Raw genomic sequence first — 20506 nt, 5'->3', positions numbered from 1 at the left:
TTTAGGGAAATTCATTTCTTTTGAACATGAGAACTTCCAGTTAAGGAATAGTCAAGTGTTCTGTGTTCCTTAGATGAACTTTAAAGTCAAGTTCCTTCACATTTCTTAAGCAAATATTCCTGAGTATTTTAATCTTTCATTGTCCTTTTGTAAATTGGATTAAAAATTTTGTTACATTTTTCTAACTTTTTTTTGGTTAAATTGTTATCAACCATTGACTCAGTTCTCTATTTATTTTTGGCTTCGACTTATTATATGTTTTACTTGTTTTTAATTGACACATGATAATTGTACATATTTATGGAGTACACAGTTATATTTCAGTATATATATACATTGTGTAATGATCGAATCAGGGTAATTAACATATTCATTACCTCAAACACTTGTCATTGCTTTGTGGTGAGAACATTTAAAGTCCTGTCCTCTAGCTATTTTGAAGTAAACAATACATCATTGTTGACTACAGTCACCTGCTGTGCAACAGAACTCCAGAACTTAAATCAATTCTCTTATTTTTAAAAAATATTTTTAAATGGCCTCTATTAAACTTTCCAAGTATAAATCACACTATCTGTAAATAATGATCATTTTTCCTTCTTCATTTTTTTAAACTTCTAAGTTATTTTTTATGTCACACTGCATTGGAAAATATTTCCAGAAAGATGTTACAAAAAGGTGGTGATAATGGCCCTTCCAACTCTGTTTTTTCCTTTAATGGGAATTTTTATAACAGTTTCCTATTAAACAGGTAGCATAGTTTGAGATACTAATTTTTTCATATTAAAGAAAACTTCATTATGACTTTCAATATCTATTAAAATGAGTGTATGCTTTTTGGCCCTTTCGCCTATTAATGTGGTGACTTGTAAGAACATATTTCTTAACATTGAACTATTCTTAGATTTCTAAACAAGTCTCAGAGGGTCTTGATATATTGTTACACAATACAGTGCTAAATTGTCTTTGTAAGACTTACTTTATAATTTTTGCATTGATACGCACTAGTTAGATTGGGTCTTAAGCGCTATCTTTGATATTTTTGTTATTATTATGAGGACTGTAAAATAATAACTTGGAAACTTCTAACCGTGTATTCCAGCATGGTTTAAAAAACCAGACTCTCTTTGACAGCTTGCACCATTGGTCTGTTTATTTTTCTCTTCCTTGAGTCAAGTTTGGCAGTTTCTATTTTCCATGAAAAGAGTTCATTTCTTCCAGGTTTTAAAATCTGTTGCTTAGACATTTGCAGCTATTTCACGTAATTATTTTCATTTCCTCTTTCTCCATAGTTGTTTTTCTATTATTATTCCTTCTCACACTTTTTCTCTTGATTAATTTAGGTAATAATAATAGGTGGTTTACCTATTATTATTTTAACTACTGTTTTCTTTCAAAGAATCACATTGTATATGTATCAGTTCTACTCTTTTTGTTTTATAATCAATTAATTTCTGCCTTTGTTTTTATTGATACCTATATATCACTTTGCTTAAGCTTTTTTCAGTTATTCATTTTCTGCTGCTTTGTGTCAAATGCTTAATTAATATATTTATTAATATTTTTACAGTCATTAATTTTTTTCTGAATACAGCTTTACATATCATAGAGAGTTTTATAAATATTTATATTTTAAAAATATATAAAAGTTATGCCTTCCTGTTATCTATATGGACAAATAGTTATATAAGGCTTTATTAATGACAAAGAATTCTGACTCCTGGCATATGACTGGAAGCAGATATGGAAATAGGCAATAAAATTAACTTTAATGCTTATACTGTGTTTTATATGTATACCTTCATCCACTTGTCTACTTACTTTGACATACGCCATGGAATTGTCTCAGGGAAGACCAGGGGATTCTCAGTGGATCCTTTTAGGTGGAAGGCCTCCATTCCTGCCTCAACCATGATAATTCCTCTTATTTCTTTTGCATATAGTATTTCATTTGAAGATTTTATATGAAGAAAAGTCTCAACAGTTTATAATGTTTAGAACTTACTAAACTTAAATACACGGGCAGTGTTTATGTTGAAATCCAGTGGTAAAAACCGAATACGTTATTTTGACTCCAAGAAGCCCTTGATGACAAGATACATCATTATGCAATGTGACACTAAGAAATAAAATGGCTCATTAAAATATGACATGCCACAGATTTTAAGAGGCATACCAATATCAGATATGTTAAAATGTGAAAAATAGTTGCATCTTAATGTGGAATAAATATGGCATACACTTGTTAGGTATCAATTTAGAATTAAAGTCCTAGATTTGCTTGATAATTTTTTGACTCTGCTCAAAGGGTGAGGTGACCAATGAAAGATTAACGAAAGAGGAACTCCAGTAGATTATTTGCTAACTAAACATCTGAATTCAGCTTAAAAAGTGATATTTCAAACTTTTCTTCTCAATGTTCTCATTCTGAATGGTCCAGACACCGCTGGCTTTGCTCCATCCCTTTGGCAAGACAGCACACCCAGAGCTGGAGTCTGCTACTCATTTGGGAAGGGGAGATGTCCTGGGCCCAGGGTTTGGAAATGTCTTCTTGGACAAGCTTACGCCGGTAAGCTCCCAGATGAACTCCTGCTGTTTGGTTCTTCCACCCTGGGCCATGAGTATCCCAGCAGGAGCCTCTTCTGCAGCAGTAGGTCCCACAGTTGGGAGGGCGATGGCGTCATCACCTCCTCCTCACTCTTGGCATCCTCTGCTGCTTTCTTGACTGTCCTCCAGAGGATCTCAAAACTTCTCTGTGCAGTGGTTCTGATGGCCTCAGAGCAGGAGTGTATAAAAAGTAGCAGTCTGGAAGTCCATCCCAGAGCAGCCAACCCTAGATCTGAAAAATGGTTTATGTCTCCCATCATCCTAAACATTTATACAAATTACGTATTTAATTTTGTGGTTTTTGAGCACAGATATAATATTTTCTCCAAAATTTTTAAGCAAAACGTCCCAGGAAGATGTGCCCTAGGCACATCCTGTTGTTTTGTGTAATCCAAACACTATTAAAGTAAGAGAATACTTAAGCTCCAGTTGCAGAAGCATGGATAAAGGACCCAGGAGAAATTGGGTTCGGTCCCAGCTGAGTCACTTAGGAATTATGTGATCTGGGAAAGTTAGTTAAATTCTCTAAATTTCAGTTTCTTCATTTGTAAAAAGGGAATTAAAAACACCAACCTCTCACATGATTATTGCAAAAACAAAATAGTATATTTAGACCATCACAGTCCTGGGGGTGTGCTGCGTGCCCAACAGCAGTTACTTTCCCCTCACTCTGTGTCCTCCCTTTCTTAAGAAATTATTCCCCCCTGCCAGGCTCAGGCCTAGAGGCAGAGGACCAGAAGGGATGTAGGTACCATCTAGTCTCCCCAACCTCTGCTAAATCTGTACCCCAAAGTGCCCTAAAATGATAGCTGTCTCACCTTGTCTTAAAAATCTCCAAACAAGCAAATTGCCACTATTTGGTAACTAATTTCACCTTGCCAGATTTGTCCTTTCATGTAGTTGCCTATTCAGAAGAAACATACATTGGACTTATACTGTGCCAGGACTAGGCAAGGTCTCAAAATGTAAAAAGATGTTTGACATAATCCCCTTCCTTAAGATGCTCATAAATGGGAAAAATCTGCAAAAAAAAAAAAAAATACAATCTCAATGCCATGCAATTCATGCTATGATAAAAAGATACCCACAGTCTATTATAGATTACACAGCATGGGCATCTTCTAGGATTTGGGAGGAGATGGATGACACAGAGGGAGTATTAGAAACGCTTCCCATGGCAGCGGACACCTGACCTGAAACCTGACATGCAAAGGTGAAAAGGGGTTTTGAAATTTCATTTCAGGCAAAATCTCAGAGGTAGAGAGTGTGATTTGGGAAAGCGAAAGTTGTTAAGTAAGACTCAGCATAGATATTATGAGGAATGCTGAAGGGACTGAGGTGGTGGACAAGAGACATATTGTCCAGCTTTACCCCTGTGAAAGTGCCAGAAATAAATAAATCCAAAGGCAGAGAAAAAAGCAAAGTTTCTGTTGCAATCCAGGTAGACTTTGTCGAAAGTCTAAGCTAATGGCTGGGGCAAAGTGGGAAAAGCCAGGTTTAAGAGGCCGGGTGCGGTGGCTCACGCCTGTAATGCTAGCACTTTGGGAGGGCAAAGTGGGCAGATCACCTGAGGTCAGGAGTTCAAAACCCACTTGATCAACATGGAGAAACCCTGTCTCTACTAAAAATTAAAAAAAAAAAAAATTAGCCAGCATGGTGGCACATGCCTATAATCCCAGTTACTCAGGAGGCTGAGGCAGGAGAATCGCTTGAACCCAGGAGGTGGAGGTTGCAGTGAGCTGAGATCACACCATTATCTCCAGCCTAGGCAACAAGAGTGAAACTCCATGTCAAGAAAAAAAAAAAAAAAAAAAAAGAAAAAAAAAGACTTGAAGGAGATACAACCTTCAAAATAGCAATGTACAACTTACTGGTCTACATAGAATCAGTCACTGTAGTTCTTAATTTCTATTTCCTATGCAGTGTTAGGGCTGCTGTTAAAAAAAGAGGCAATAGGAACATTGATGGAGAAATGTGATATTTTAAATTTGATAAAAGTAACAACAACATTTTTTAGCATATAAAGAATACACTATCTGTTGCCGAGTTAAGTGGTAAAAAATGGCATTTCTAATCATTTTATTTTTTCAGCTGTTCATTCATTTGTTGATTCATTCTATGAAGTCAATATGATATTTTCAGGCTGATGGGAGAAATGTGTATAATAATGTGAGTTAAAGTACATTATAAACTATAGGGTGACATTATAGTTTTTGTGACATACATTTTGCTCATTTGATTTCTCCCAATGGCCTTTTGAAAAGTCCATTTATGCTCATTTTACTTGCAAGATAACTGAGGCACAGATTTGCTTGAACAGTAGCTAAGTCAGGAATGAGTCTTAGATTGGTTCAGTTTCAATGCCACACTGCCTCCCTCGATTATACCGATATTGAGATGGAGATTCCTTCTCATTTTGGGAAGCTGTTAGGGATTCTGGGTTATACCAGGAACCTGCAGGAGGAGATGAGAATATGTCTTGCTTCATGTTAACTCTCTCTCTCTGACCCCTCTAAACAAATCATTTGGCATGCTATCGGAGGGGTGGGGGTTTATTTAGTTTCCCTGGATGTTTCTTTAGGGATGTTAAAAGGAACCAGCCAATACTAATCTCAAACAGGATATCCTTTAGGGAAAACACTCCACACTAAATACAAACAAGAGATTTCAAACTGAAGAATTGCAAATACTGAATAATCCCTTTAGTTCTTGGGGTTTGTGTGTGTGTGTGTGTGTGTGTACATGTGCACATGCGTGCATGTGTGTACATGTGTAGTTTCAGAGTATCTCTTGGACTTAGAGTGGACCACCCAGTAAGGATATGTGTGAATCCTTCTGCTGCCGTGCATAGATCTTGGTGAATGTACCTCCAGGGTTCTTTCTCCTTCTACATATTTTTTTGTGTATGCACATGTGTTTTTCCATTGACTTCTTTATGTGCTGATATCTCTCTTTGTCTTTTTTTTTTTTTTTCTTTTTTGCCAAGGACCTTGCTTCTGGAGTAGTCAAGTCTGTTAGGACAGTTATAAACAAAAAGGATCAGTGAGTTCATTCCCCCTAAATTCAGCCAGGACCACCAATGATGAATCATGTGGATTGGGACTAAATTTCCCCTGGGAACAAATCATCAGCAGACTTTGCTGTCTTCTGGCTTTAGTGTTTGGTCTTTGCCATCACTTGGCCATGAAAGTAGGAACCTACTTCTAAGAGTCTTCTTGCTGAAGCTCAGTCAGTGTCCCCGTAAGAAGAGGGAGTGACACTTCACTCCCCTAAGACTCTGCTGCATTTATGTTTGAAAATCCCTTTCCTGCCTTCCAAGTGTTCTTCTGAATACCCCATTGTTAGAGTCATACTCACCACCCTTTCTAGGGATTTAATGGCTAAATCAGATCTTTTTTCATGGCACGTCTCAAGGCTCAAGGCGGACCCCAATCCTTATCTCAGCAGCTGATCTTTCCCACTGAAAACCTGGTGCCAGTGTGTCCCAGAACCCTCGCAGCCTCTGAGAGAGTACTTCAGCGTAAACAAAGTGAAATACCAAGAGGATATTTACAGCCACTGACCAAACTCCCGATTTCCTTGGCTGGCTCTGGAGACAATGCAGTCCTGCATCAGCCCTCAATTGTACTGTCAGAAATTGATACGGGACCGAGATTGAGAAAATATTATGTTAAGCCATTCAATAGGCAAACAAAACATTGTCTTCCATTTCTTTAGAGGATCTGGGGCTAAATGTTTGTTTGTTTTCACAATGATATCATCAGTCATTGCAAATTCTGAGCCTCTCCTACCTAAACTTCCTGATCCATTTCCCAGGGACCCTTGAGAACCAGGCTTTGGAGCTGGGAGAGCCCCATGGCACCTAATAGCTTGTGCTCCTCATGGCAAGGGATAGAGCTCTTCTCAGCAAGCTCTTGTCCACTGAGCCCCACTGTGCAAACTCATAAAACTCGATTCTCAGTGGAAGCATCTCATATATATTAAAATATAGGTATTAGTCTGTTCTCATGCTACCAGTAAATACATACCCAAGACTGTATAATTTATAAAGAAAAAGAGGTTTAATGGACTCAGTTTCACATGACTGGGGAGGCCTCACAATCATGGTGGAAGGTGACAGAGGAGCAAGGGCACGTCTTACCTTACAAGGGTTCAGAATACTTTCTCCAATAGCTTTGACCTCTTACCTGGCAGCAGGTAAGAGATCGTGTGCAGGGAGCTGCCGTTTATAAAACCATCAGATATCATGAGACTTATTCACCATCATGAAAATAGCATAAGAAAGACCCTCTCCCATGATTCAATTACCTCCCACTAGGTTCCTCCTATATATGGGAATTGTGGGAGCTACAATTCAAGATGAGATTTGGGTGGGGACACAGCCAAACCATATCTATCTATCTATCTATCTGTCTATCTATCTATCTATCTATCTATCTGGATGGATGGATGGTTTTCATGCCAAATGCCTCAAGACAAGTCCCCCTCTGGGCTAATATTACCAGTCAACTGATGCTGACAAATTGAAATCTCTAGATTTTGTTTTTCAGACCTGGAGGGAAAGGCAATCAACTACAGGGTATGCTTAAATTAGTTCCTTCTGCTTTCGAAGCAAATTCTTTCTCAAGAATCTAATCATATATTAAGAATGCAGCATAGCGTTTTAGCCTCTGTAATGCATTGTAGGATTCCGTTAGATGCTTGCACTTGACCTTTATAGTTATGTTCATTTTTTCCCAACCTCATACCCAAGTGTTCATATATCCTCATTTCTTTGGTTTTGTTTGTTGAAACTAGAATGGCTTTCTCTTTGTCTTGCAAAAGGCTAGTCATCTCTTCAGGCTTGACTTAAAGAACCCTTCTTTAATCCATCCCTTAGGAGGTGTTGTACATAATCTTCGGCCTCCTTCCCTCTATGTTTTCCTTATCTTTTCCACAATTTGCTCTTTCTACCAACAGCTTTATGATATCCAGTGCTCTCTCCTAGGGTAGGAACCAGGTTCAGGCAAGTGAGGTGCCTAGGGTACAAGACGTAAGGAAGTGCTCACTTTCAGGGTTGTGCACTTCAGGTCTGAGCCCTGGGCATCTCACTTGCCTCGTCCTCATCCTGACCTGCTGTCCCAGAAAAATCCTCTTGAGAAAGACTATTATGACTCATATTGATCTAAGTGTAAATGCACTGCTTTATAAGCAAATCCTATGTGTAGGCTGCTTTCTCTTGATTTTTCATTTTAAGATGTTAGCTAATGATCTCTTACCTGGGCACAAGACAGTTTAGCTCACTTAGAACTCTCCCTACACCAGGCACACACGCTTTTCTTCCTACATTCTTACAACGTGATCACACCCCAATTTCACAATTTTGGGTTAGTCTACATTTAAATTATCACGACCCCTTAAGCATTATTATAGCTGAGTCTGTAGAATACAGTGTTTACATTTCCTTCCTCTATAACTTTTTGCTTTTCTTAGAATTAAAGATTTCTTTAACGTTTTGTGTTTGCCTCATTTTTCAATTACCTGTCATAATTGAAGCATAAATCATTGTCAGAACTGCAAAAGTTCTTTCAATAAGGTTAAAACACCGGGAAACCTACTGATTCCATCTCCTCTCACCTTGCTCCTCCAGCCCCTGAGTCCCCTACTCTGCACACTAGAGTGCCGGATCTCTGGGCTTGCTGCTCAGCAGGCAAAGTGAGTTTGCCCTTCATCTTCCTCCTGGGAATTCCTTCCCATCTCTGGTGCCTCATCTTTGTGTCCTCGATCTCAGAATTTTTTATTCTTGATTTATTCTGTCTTTTAGCAGAACACATCTTTGAGACCTTGCATGTACAAACATGTCTTTATTCTCTCCTCACACTTGATCGATAGTTTGGGAATAGAATTCTGGGTTCAGAATACTTTCTCCAATAGCTTTGAAGAATTGCTTCATGGTCTTTTGGCTTCCAGCACTGCTATGCAAAATTTGGTTCCTAATACTTGTACGTTGCTTTTCCCTTCTCTTTGGAAACTTTTAGGATCTTCTCTTTAGCCTAGTTTCTGAAATTTTAGGATGATGTAGCTTGGGTTAGTGTTGGGCACTCAGTATTTTGTTTTTCTTTTGGTTTAAATCTGGACATTTAGTTCTGGGAATTTCTCTTGCATTCGTATTTTGAAAGTTTCCTTCCTTCTATTGTTTTCTTTTTCCCCCCATTTCTCTTTCTAAAATTCTTATCAGTCAAATGTTGACCCTTGTTCCAGTTATCTATTGATATAAACCATCTCAAAGCTAAGTAACTTAAAACAGTAGCAAGCATTTATTTGGCTCACAAGTCTGCAATTCAGAGACTCCTCAGTTGGCATAGCTTCTTCTCTGCTTTATGTGGCATCACTGGGGCATCTCCATTGGGAATAGAGTATCTGCTTCCAAGATAGGTCAGTCACAGGGCTGGCAGGGTGGTGGTGGCTCTCGATTGGGGGCCTTGGTACTTTCCACATGAGACTCCATGGGGCTGCTTGAACTTTCGCAGAGCATGATGTCTGGGTTCTAGATATTACAGGAGGCCTGGATAGAAATTGCAGGGCTTCCTATGACCTGGCCGTGGAAGTCCCACAATATCATGTCTACCACATTCTATTCATCAAGCAAATCACTAAGACCAGCTCAATTTCAAGGGCAGGGGATTAGACTCTACCTCTCAATGAGAGGAAGAGCAAAAAATCCGTAGCCATCTTCAATCTACCATAGCACTGATTCCTCCAATTTTTAAATATTTCTCTCTTATTTTTCCATGTCTGACTTTCCTTAGGTTTTAGATTTTCTCAACTTTATTTTCCAGCCCTTCAATTGACTTTTAACAGCAACAAAAAAGTTAACCATATTGGTGTATTTCCATGAACTTGTCCCTGAACTCAACAGTTTTTGCTATATAGACACAATATTTTTTCACATTATCTGAGGATGGAGGTTGCAGTTTGCTAGTTTTGGTTTTCTTCTGCTCCATGCAAATTCCTCCTTTTTCCTATTATTTTTCTGTCAATTTGTTTTTTATGTTAGAGATTCCCCTCGAACTTTTGGCATTCTTTGGCTTAGATGCTGACAAGGAACTCTGGGTGCAAAGGACAAGTATGTTGACTATTAGGCTTTATCATAGGGTGATGAGGCCTGGGCCAGCTTTTTCATCAGATGAAAAAGCTTCCTCTATAACTTTTTGCTTTTCTTAGAATTAAAGATTTCTTCAACATTTTGTGTTTGCCTCATTTTTCAATTACCTAACATAATTGAAGCGTAAATCATTGTCTGTTGTTAGTAGTAGATTGTTAGTATCTGTAGGTGCTTTTCTGGGATCAGCCCAGAGAGAAGAAATATTCACATCCTGCCTAGGAAGTATCTTAAGACTGTCTGACAGAGACAGTCTGGGAGCTACAGAGTCCAAAAGAGCTAACAGTCTTACCAAGCAAAATGCAGACATTCGTTTTTATAGTCCTGTTTTCGATATGACACTTCACCCTGTTCCCATCTGCACCTGACATCCACAGTTTGGAGCTGCTGTGGTTCACTGCTCCAGAGATCCAGCCTCCAATCTTTAGTCTGACTTGGGAAGGAACTCCCCTGGTTGCTTAGGAGTAAGGAGAGGGTGAGGGGAACCAACTGCCCTATATACAGACTGTCAATCTATCCTGTTTTCAGTCTTATGGCTCAACTCTGCTCTCAGAGGTATCTAGTATCTCAAATTCCAGAGCCTTTCTGGACTGCAAATCAGCTTAGCTTATTTTGATTTTCTCTTAGTAGTCTTCGGTTTCACTGTCCTCTTTAGTAAATCTGTAACCACACAATTATCCTTTTTAATCTTCAAAGATGTTGTCAACATTAAAAAAATGTATTGCCCTTTTTTCTATTCTCTTTGTTTTTATGAGTTTTCACTTTTTCCCCCCATTACCATCATTTTATTAAGGTTTTGAAAGGGCAGGGAAGTAAATAGATGTCGAGTTTGACATGTTTAACCAGAAATCTGCCTGTATATTTTCCTCCGGTGAGGAACAGTCGACTGTTTCTTTTGAGATAAAAACAATTTCCTTCTAGATGACCCTGAGGAGATTCAAGGAGTAGGCTGAAGAGTCCCTCCTTTCTGACCTACGGGATAAAAGCATACTTAGTAGGGCTAATCTGGAAAGTGTGTAAGCAGCTAGCAGCCGTGTCTGCTGTGGGGCCCCACAGATTTACATTTCAAACAGAGACAAGCAGAGTCACATACAGCCTAAGTCTCCTGGCTGCCTCCAATTCAGGGACCAAAGAAAAACCACACCCAAATGTATTGGATGTGTAAGTCACTAGGCTAAGCAATTACATGCGATGCGTCTCATTTAATTCTCATAACAACCTTATGATGAATGTATTATTATTAAACTGTTCCTCTATTTTAGAGATAAAAGCATCTCAATCACAGAAAATTGTTAGCACCTTTCCAAGACCACAAGGCCGGTGCATGGCAGAGCAACCCAGGAGGCCTACTTTTCAGACTACTGTGTTGTTACTCCACTTTGCCTCTTACTTGTTCATCGCTTGTGTGAAGTGAGAATCCAGTTACCTCTCTTGTCTGGGGACCATCACATGTGGGCCAGAGATTTTTGTCCCTGGCCTGGGTGTTGAACCCAGGAGAAACCCATCAACCTTTCAAATATGAAACTAAGATACAAGAGAAAATGTTATCTTGGGCCACTGTCAATTGGGTGAGGAAGATGGAAGATTGGAGCATGGAGGATGGGAGAGAATAAAAGATGTATCCCAATAAATGTATAAACTGTATGTATGGGCTGGGCATAGTGACTCACACCTATAATTCCAGCACTTTGGGAGGCTGAGGTGTGCAGATCACTTGAGCTCAGGAGTTCGAGACTAGCCTGGGCAACATGGTGAAACTGCATCTCTACAAAATTTTTTTTAAAAATTAGCCAGGTGTGGTGGTGCATGCCTGTAGTCCCAGCTACTTGGGAGGCTGAGGTGGGAGGATGGCTTGAGCCTGGGAAGCAGAGGTTGTAGTGAGCAGAGATCATGCCACTGCACTCCAGCCTGGCCAACAGAGCCAGATCCTGTCTCAAAAAACAAACAAAACAAAACTGTATGTATGGATTAGGTTTTAATGTATACATGTCTTTTATGTTCCAGGCACTATGATTGATACATGCAGACTTACTATTTCACTTAAGGTTTAAAACAGCCTTAAGACAAAGGTAAAAGTGAGACTTCCTTACTTTTCAGATAAAGTAGCACATAATCAGACTGGTGAAGATGTCTATTCAAGGTCACATGGGTAGAAAAGCACAGAACTGGGACTCCAACCCAGACCTCTGGACCTAACTCAAGCCTAGTTCCCTTTTTAAGGGAAGATTGTATTGTTCTCAGTTATATATGTGTGTGTGTGTGTGTGTGTATATATATATATATATATCTATATATATCCATAGTGTATACACATACACACACACACACACACACATACACACACTATGGAAATCCTTTATCACATGGTTCAGTATGTATCAGGCCTTAGAATGAGCTAAGAGGTAAAAATGATCTGGCTTTTATTAAATGTGGACATTATCTATAGACCTCAGGCAAATGACTTTACCTCAGGTTTCCCACCTGCTAGATGGAGGTAATAACACCTTTCACGTAGTGATAACAAACATAAAATACCCTACATGACAGCAGATGCACTTCAAATTTCAGTCAGTGATAAAAATGTTACACTAGTCTTATGGCCAGGCTACATCTTTGGGCTAGAAGGTGCATCTACCTTTAAATGAACCCCTGGAGGCAGGGCCCACACCTCTCCTTTGCAATATACAACTCGGTACTCTGTGGCTCTGACCAGAGTCTCTTGGGAAAAGAAGGAAGATAAATGAGGGAAACAATTTTTCAGAGTTGTTTTAACTCATGAGGACCTGGTCTCCTTCATGATCTGCCAAGCTCTGAGGAGATGTATCCTTTCTCTTCCGCAGTTTCATATTCGTGTAGGGATTATGCCACAGAATGACTTCCAGTATCTGGTTAGGATCTAACTGCTGAGGAGTCAGGGCAGTGGGATTAGCGGGGGTCTGAGATATTACAGGATTCCTGGAGCTGAGGCAACGGAAGGAAGAACGTTAAGAAGGCTCTTGGCTGTGCCTGGTGAGGGGAGAGGCTAGACGGCTCCTACTGTGAAGGTGAAGAGGAAGCTTTCACAGCCCAGAGTCCAATCACAGTGGAGCAGCATGGCGTAGTGCACCTTCTCAATCTTTAGTGTGCACATGGATCTCTCAGGGATGGTGGTGAAAAGCAAATTCTGATTCTCAGGGTTAGGAGTGGAACCTAAGATTCTGCCTTTCTTACAAGCTTCCGGGGATTGCATGCTGCTGGTCCTGGGACCAAATTCTGAGTAGCAGAGTTGAGGAAAAGTCAGAAGGTGTGGGCCTAATTGTAGCATCTGTGGCAAGCTACTTACAGTTGTCTATGGCCTGGTTGATTCTCAGATTCTTTATCTTTAAAATGAGGGAATATAACACCGAAGCAGAGATATTTATATTTTGAGATAGGGCCTTTCTCTGTTGCCCAGACTAGAGTGTAGTGGCATGACCGTGGCTCACTGCATCCTTGACCACTTGGGCTTGAGATCCTTCTTCCTCAGCCTCCTGTATAACTAGGACTACAGGGTGTACCACCACATCCAGCTAATTTTTAATGTTTTTGTAGAAATGGCGTCTCCCTATGTTGCCCAGATTAGTCTCAAATCCCGGGCTCACATGATTTTTCTGCCTCCTTGGCTTCCCAAAATGCTGGGATTACAGTGTGAACCATTACACCTAACCAGAGATATTTAGATGTGCACCTTGCTTTGAATGTTTGTAAACGTGTTTGGGAAATTTTAAGGCACTGATATGGTTTGGCTTCATGTCCCCACCCAAATCTCATCTTGAATTGTAATCCCCACATATTGAGGCAGTAACCTGGTGGGAGGTGATTGTATCATGGAGGCGGTTTCCCCCATGCTGTTCTTGTGTTAGTGAGTGAGTTCTCATGAAATTTGATGGTTTTTCAAGTGTTTGGCAGTTTCTCCTTTGCTCTCTCTCCCTCTCAGCTGCCACCATGTAACACATGCCTTGCTTCCCCTTTACCTTCCACCATGTTTGTAAGTTTCCTGAAGCCTCCCCAGCCATGAAGAACTGTGAGTCAATTAAACCTATTTTCTTTATAAATTACCTAGTCTCGAGCAGTTCTTTATAGCAGTGTGAGAACAGACTAATACAGGCACCATTTAAATTTAAGAGGCTATTTCTATTGTGTCTGTTTAATAAGAGATTTATTTTGAATCCAGCAAACTCAGTATGTGGCTTATAACAGAGTTTGGATTTCTAAAGCTTTAAGGAAACATGTTAATGGGTTAATTTTGTTTTCTTTAAACCAAAAGCACTCCCTATCTCTTCTATTTAAGACATTTATGAAATTATAATGGTCTAAGAGGTTTTGCTTCTTCTTAGTTTAAAATTCTTCTGACTTTACATAATGGAAGTTATTTGATCAATCAGAAATCTCTGAAATTGGCAAAGCCTGTATCCATTTCCAGGAGAACTCAAATGGCTTCAATTTATGGTCACTTGAAAATGGAGATGAAGAAAAGGGCTATGAGTAAAATTTAAGAAAAACTTATGAGGTAGGAAATGAATAAATAAAACTACAGAAAATTACACCTATCATAACAAAGAGATAGTGATTTTTAAGAAGGCCTTTGTAAATTTTAAAGCACTATAAAATGTCTAGTATTTGAATATCAAGATAATAAAATTCAGAAAAATCTCTGTGGTCAGAACTTAATACATAATTTATGCTGATCAGATTCAATTAGCATAACGCTTTCCGCTCTGAACTTTCAGCTAATTTAATATGATTGTAATAGTAACAAGAATAATGAGTCTCATTACTAAAAGAGATACTATATGTAATTATAAAGTGATAAATTGAAAGAAAGACTGATAAGCAAAAATGGGCAGAAGTTGCTGGCTTTTAAAATGACCAGCCCTTCAAATGGAAATCAATGCTAAAATCAAGGCATGGTTTCAAGATCAAATCTAGGGCACTGCCAGGAAAACATCATCTAAACATGAAGCTGAGGCTGGAATTATGAAATTCTTTAAGATCCCAAAAAAGTTCAAGGACTCTTTCATCAAACAATAGTGCTTCTAAGGCTGTTGCCCTTCAGGAACTTCATCAGAGCCAAAGGTAGAGAACGACTAATCTCGAAGACATTTGTGAGTATGGCTTTTGTCTAATGGAGTAAAGTCTAATAAAATTTATAGAAGACCCACAACATTGTTGAGATAATAACATTGTCAGAAGCACTGTTTGCTTAGCGTGAAAGGGGAATAGATAATATAGAATGAAAAAAAAATCATCTGAACCCCAAAACATCTATAAGCAGAAAACAGCCTGAGAATACTAGTCAATTGCAAATTTGAGCTATTTTTCAATGAAAAAGAAGGCCAGAAATCAAGAGTCCAAAGGCTCTTGAAAATACTCCAAGAACCGTGGATTAGACCGAGAGCCTAATCAAGGAACTGCTAACATGTGCTCTAATCAATTTTAGAATTGCTCTGTATGGATACTCCTGTAAGCCTCCTTCCCCCCCACCCCTTTTTCTGAATGGGAAAGTCCATTACGATCATCCTATATCATCCTGCTATTGTGTGTTGGGGGTGGGAAAACTTGTCTGTATAGTTCACAGATGTATAGATCAAGGGGAACTGTACTTGAGTGAGCAGCTGATCTTCAGGAACCATACCCAAGGGAGCCTCATCTGCACTGGGACACAATTTAGATGACAAAATCTTAGACCTGCGTGCTGTTATGGGATGAAAATGCTAGATGCTCTGGAAGGGAGTCTGTGTATTTTGTGTGTGGGATGAATATAAGTAATTCGTGGTCTGATGGGAGACTGGGGGAAAAGGGTCTAAAATGGGTGCACAAGTTCTTCGACATGACACACTTCAAAAGGTGCATCTTAGGTCTCCTCCCTTAGAATTTAGGGTGGAACTGGGTGACTCATTTCCAATGAGTAGAATGTGGCAGATGCGATGCTCTGACTCTGGAGAGGTCATTAAAATAACAGATGACATCTGGCACTCTCTCTTTTGAGTTGTTTGCTCTGCTTTATTGCGAAGATATTCAAGCAGCATTTAAAAGATTTTAAATCAAAAATTTTTTTTGAAATGGGGTCTCACTATGTTCCTCAGGCTGGTCTTGAGCTCTTGGGCTCAAGCAATCCTCCCACATAGATCTCCCAAAATGCTGGATTACAGGAGTCAGCCACCATTCCCAGCCTCAAGCAGACTTTTGTAGAGCCTTTTGTGTGGAGAGACTTAAGCCTCCCACCAGCAACCAGCACCAACTTGCCTGCCTGATGAGTAAGCCACCTTGAAAGTAAATCTTTCCGTCTCAGTTGATACTTCTAATGACTAAATCCCCACCCAGTCACAGCATCAGTGGAGTATATTTGACATATTATAAAATTGAACCATTTCAGGTGTTACAATTCAGTGATTTTTAGTAGCTTTATTGAGTGATACAACCATCACAATTAATCAATTTAGGAACATTTCATCCTTTCAGTCATATTCCTCATGCCAATTTATAATAATACCCCTTCCCGCATCTCCCCTTAAGCAACCACTAATTTACTTTCTGCATCTATAATTTTGCCTTCTCTAGACATTTCATATAAATGGGATAATAACATGTGGTCAATTGCGTCTTGTTTCTTTCATTTAACATAATGTATTTGAGGTTCACCCACGTTGTGGTGTTTATTAGTAGTTTGTTCCTTTCTTTCTTTGCTGAATAGCATTCAATCATATGAATATATCACATTTTATTTTATTGATATTTGGGCTTTTTACTTTTTTGCTCTTATGAATTTTCACACGTAAGTCTTTTTGTGCACATGTTTTCCCAATATAACTATGTTTAACTACTTGAAGAACTACAAAACTTTTCTACAGTGGTGCTGCATCGTTTTATAATCCCACCAGCAGTATATAAGTGTTTCTATTTCTCCACATTGCTACCAACATTTATTATTATTTGTCCAACTTATCGTAGCTTATTTAGTGACCGTGAAATGGTATCTCACTGTGGTTTAAATTTGCATTTCCCTAGTGACTAATGATGTTGAACATCTTTTCATGCACTTGTTAGCTATTCATATATCTTCTTTGGTGAAATATCTGTACATCTTTTATCTGTTTTGTGATTGGGTTGTTTGTCTTTATTGTTGAGTTCTAAGTGTTCTTTGAAAATTCCTGATGCAAGTCCTTTATCAGGTAAGTGTTTTGCAAATACTTTTCTCTTAGTCTGTTGCTTATCTTTTTATTTTCTGAGTGATGTCGTTTGTTTGAAGTGCCAATGTTTTAAACTTTAATGAGGTCCAATATATGCTTTTTTTTTCTTTTGTGGACCATGTTCTTAGTGTTGTATCTATGAATTATTTGCTTAACCTAAGAGCTTGAATATTTTCTCCCAAACATTTTATTGCTTTAGCACTTACATTTAAATCTGTGATCCATTTTGAGTTAATTTTTGTGTATTGTTTGAGATGAGGGTCTAAGTTCAATTTCCTTGGCACCACTTTAAATTGTTTTTAATTTTTAATTTTTTAAATTGACATAATATTTGCACATATTTGGCATACACAGTGATGTTGAGATGTATATAATGTGTAGTGATCAGATAAGGTTAATTAGCATACACAGCATCTCAAGCATTTACCATTTCTTTGTGTTGGGAACATTCAATATCCTCCTTCTAGCTATTTGAAATTTTGTAACATAATATTGCTAACTATAGTCACCCTACAGTGTCAGCACCATTTTTGAACTACCATTTTCCCAATGAAGTGCCTTGCTCCCTTGTCAAAAACGATTTGGTCATAAATCTAAGGATTTATTTATGGAACAGTGCCACATTGTTCCTGATAATTATAGCTTTATTAAAGTAAGCTTGGAAATTAGGATGGGAAATTCCTCTAACTTTCTTTTTCAAATTGCTTTGTCTATTCTAGGTGTTTGCATTTCCATATACATTTTAGGATCTGCTTGTCAACCTGCTCAATATTTTGACAGCAGTCTCCTGGGAGACCCTGAGCCAGAACTGTCAGCTAAGTTAGTTCTGCATCCTTGACCCACAGAAACTGTCAGGGATGGTAATGATAAATGTTAGTTCTTATTTTAAGCCACAAAATTTTGGGTAATTTGCTTCACAGCAACAGATGACTAATACGACCACCCAACTTTATTTAGCGTGTCCTGGCATGACATGTGGTGCCTCTAAAAATCATGCTGCTTTCAGATTTGAAGATTTACTGCTATTGAGGAAAAGAAAAAAAAAGTGGCAGATGGTAGAAGCAGATGAGCTAGGGAGAAGAGGGAGGAATGAGGAATGGGGTAGAGGAGATCTGGAGCAGTGGTTGGCAAGCTATGGCCTGAGGGCCAACAGTGCCAGAGCCTGTTCAAGAACGCTTTTTATATTTTTAAAACATTGTGACCCTTTATGGAAAAAGTTTGCTGACCTTTGGTCCAGAGTGCTGAAAAAGGGACTGGATTAAAGATAAACATTGTGGAGTTATCAGCATCTAGGTAATATTGGCAACTATGAGAAAGGATGGTTTGATATGTATATCTCAGCTCTGTTTCCTAGGTCTGTTGCCACTGGAGAAGAAATGTATTCTTGGGTGCCCCAGGCAAAAGATCAGATATGTAAGTCATCATTTGGGACTATCCCTACCTACCCCAGGGATGAGGGAAATGCATAACTTACCTATATCTTCCCAGTAGGCTGAGAATCCTATTACCACCAGTAAGGCTTGGGCTCTCTGGGAAAACTCCTGTAGTCCTTCAAGGTGTGGGCCTATACTTAGCAAGCCATGGGGCAAGTGAAGACGTCCAAAGGATGTCCCATCCCAGCTGGCTGTTGGCTCCATCTCCCCATTTTCCCTTCGTGTCCAAGGCCTGGCTCCTTGGCCGGCATCCTCCAAGGAGAATGGGCACAATGGCCTGTGGTTTCCAAAGTCATTTGGACTTAACCCTCCAAAGCCCAAGAGTAAGAGAGGATACCCAACTGGGCCTGTGTCCACCCAAGTTGGCTGACTGTTCTGAACCTGAATTACTATAATAACTGAAAGTATGTAAATGGCCCCTGACAATATCTGTGTGGGTTTTTGTATAAGTCCTTAGGATCTGAAGAACAAAAGTATTCCATTTGCCAGATGCCACATTCTGTGGATTTACTCACCACAAATCTTTCCAAGCACCATTCCCTCAGCACATTCGTGATCTATATTCACCCTTCTCACCTTATAGTTTGTAAATCCCTGCAGCTGTAGGTGAAGTCAATCTTTTCTCTTTCTGCTTGCAGTTAAATGGAAATCAGCTCTTCAATTCACACTTAATTTTCAATGGGAAGGACCAAGTTCCATTTTATTTAGCACAAATAGCAAATGGCAAAGATATAGATTTCATTAATTGCTTGTGTTCCCAGGGACAGGGAAGATGGGATGCTAGACATTTCTGCAGATCTCGCTGCTGTGGTGGAAACAGCTCCAGACTTGGGGTCTGTCTTAGTCTGTTTGGGCTCCCATAATGAAATACTGGGTAACTTACAAACAACAGAAATCTATTGCTCACAGTTCTAGAGGCTGGGAAGTCTAAGATGAAGGCACCAGCAGATTCGGTATCTGGGGAGAGTCTTTTTCCTCATAGACGGGGCCTTTTACTTGTGTCCTCAAGTGGTGGAAGGGGTGACAAACTCCCCCAGGCCTCTTTTATAACTGCACTAATGGCTGTCATGAGGGCAGAGCCTTCATGACTCCCTCACTTCCCAAAGGCCCTACTCCTTAATACTATCACATTGGGGCTTAGGATTTCAACATGTAAATTTTGGGGGAACACAAAACATTTAGACCATGGCAGTGTCTGAAGAACTGAGTTAAAGTTCTAGCTTTAAGTGACCTTGAATAGTCATTTTTTAGCCTGAATGAACTCCAGTTTAATTACTTTCTATCGTGGGGATTATGCTGAGTGTTATACTTGATGGAAGTTATAAAGGCATTTGTACCTTGCAAATTTCTATGCCAAGGAAAGAGATGCTTTTATTTTATTTTCGAAGGTGAGGTAATAGGTTGAATCCCTGTCCAATGTAGAGTTAGAGTTTCTGTTTACCAAAATTAATATTGCAGATTTTATCTAGTTAGGGGATAAATGAACAGAGTTCCTAAATGAGAATACCATCTTTTCTTCAAGAAAATCCAGTTACATCCAGTTAATAAACTTTTTGTAAACACATGCCTCCCTGGAACTGATGATAGATGGGGTGAACTTGCTATTTTTTTTATATTTAAGATGAAAGGCAACTTTATGAGTCCCTAGCTAAAGCCGAAGAGAATCAACTCCAAAGAAACATAGCTCTCACAGTCTTCTTCCCACACATTCCTCTTCTAAAATTGGTTTGTCTTTTGTTGTTATTGTTTTTATTTTGAAGGATTACTCCCTCAGGAAGAAAATAAATTCAATCTTTACTAAGATTTTAATAGAGGAAATATCAACCACCCCAGGTCAAATGCAATGGGAAAGTAAGTTTGACCTTGTTCGTGAGACAAGCATATGTACTCATTCATTTCATCGTTCCCCTTGAGAAAGTTACAGCCTCATTGAAAAGTTTTTACACTGATAGGGCCAAATACCTACTGACTTTCTCTCACATGAAGATGGGGAGGCCACTTCTGGCCTTGGCTGGGATTCTAGGAGTCAGATTTAGGATGGTGAGAGATAGAAAATCTGGCAAGAACTTTCATGGCTCCCTGCCATTTTAATCTGCAAACTTGAACTGGCTTTTGTG

General features: G+C 39.1%; 1 protein-coding gene across 15 annotated transcripts in view; it reads left to right on the top strand.

The window, feature by feature from the left end:
* PCT (phosphatidylcholine transfer protein) overlaps window positions 1-20506 on the top strand; it is a 304249-nt gene that overhangs the window by 53412 nt on the left and 230331 nt on the right. The window contains exon 2 of one of the 15 annotated variants that reach the window (XM_071082920.1): window positions 18311-18369. The exons of the other annotated variants lie outside the window; for them this stretch is intronic. The gene's annotated coding sequence lies outside the window, so the exon portion shown is untranslated. The remainder of the gene's footprint in view (window positions 1-18310; window positions 18370-20506) is intronic. 15 annotated transcript variants of the gene reach the window in all.

This window comes from Macaca nemestrina, chromosome 17 (assembly GCF_043159975.1).
Source record: "Macaca nemestrina isolate mMacNem1 chromosome 17, mMacNem.hap1, whole genome shotgun sequence".
In the NCBI taxonomy this organism is placed as follows: Eukaryota; Metazoa; Chordata; class Mammalia; order Primates; family Cercopithecidae; genus Macaca; species Macaca nemestrina.
The sequence above is the reverse complement of the archived record's forward strand: the minus strand, read 5'-3'. Positions and strand labels throughout refer to the sequence as shown.